Below are 873 nucleotides of genomic sequence, written 5' to 3' on the forward strand. Positions count from 1 at the left end.
CCGGTCTCGAGCCCCACGGATGCCCCAGCCGTGGCTCTCACATTGTGTTTGTCCCCAGGATGCCTCCAAGAGTTTTATCCAACAGATGAATGGTGCCCGCATCGCCCCTGGGATGGGGAAATTGAGGCAAACGCAGGGCAAGATCTTCACCCCCCTCCAAAAAATCCCACCCCACCAGCAGGACAGCCAGCACTGGAGCAGGGACCGGACACGACCTCCATGGGGCATTATTTTGAGGTTAAATGAGACACCAAGATGGTTTGTAATAAAAACCTGATTTCTGGCCAAACCAGTTTTATTTTTTCCCCCTTTAAAAAGAAATTGAGGCCGTTCTGGGGGGTGAATCTGTGCCATCGAGGTTTTTGCTCCACTGCTGGAGCAGTCGCTGGAAAACAGCATTTGTGATAGCGGTGATTATCGGTTCACCCAGTTAAAAAAAAAAACAAAAAAAAAGAAAGAAAAAAAGCACCTGCTGCATTTCTGCTCTTATCTCTAAGGAAAACACGAGATTTCATGGGTAAAATGGTCTCCAGATAATCACTTATTTGTTTTATCAGCACAGAATGGAACACTGTGAGGGACAGTAGCGAAGCCTCTGCCTCGGCACAGGGACAACCCAACCCAACCCAACCCAACCCAACTTTGAACCACCCCAAATGTGACACCTCATTGCAAAAGTGGCTTTAAACCCACTTTTGGGCTGCGAAAGGGAGTTTCCAGGGCAAGAAGAAGGAGAGAAATTAAACCAGAGGAGGGGTGGGAGCTCAGAGAAAGCTGGAGATGCGATGTCCGTAAAATAAATCATCTCTTTATTTGAGGTCGTGTACCCAAAGACAGGTTCTCCCACCCCCACACCACTTCCAGGAGGCGTTT

The 873-nt window shown here is 48.5% G+C and overlaps 1 protein-coding gene across 1 annotated transcript in view; it reads right to left on the minus strand.

The window, feature by feature from the left end:
• CELA1 (chymotrypsin-like elastase family, member 1) overlaps positions 1–873 on the minus strand; it is a 3,588-nt gene that overhangs the window by 2,019 nt on the left and 696 nt on the right. The window lies entirely within an intron of this gene.

Source organism: Pygoscelis adeliae, unplaced genomic scaffold (genome assembly GCF_000699105.1).
Source record: "Pygoscelis adeliae isolate BGI_AS28 unplaced genomic scaffold, ASM69910v1 Scaffold512, whole genome shotgun sequence".
NCBI lineage: Eukaryota > Metazoa > Chordata > Aves > Sphenisciformes > Spheniscidae > Pygoscelis > Pygoscelis adeliae.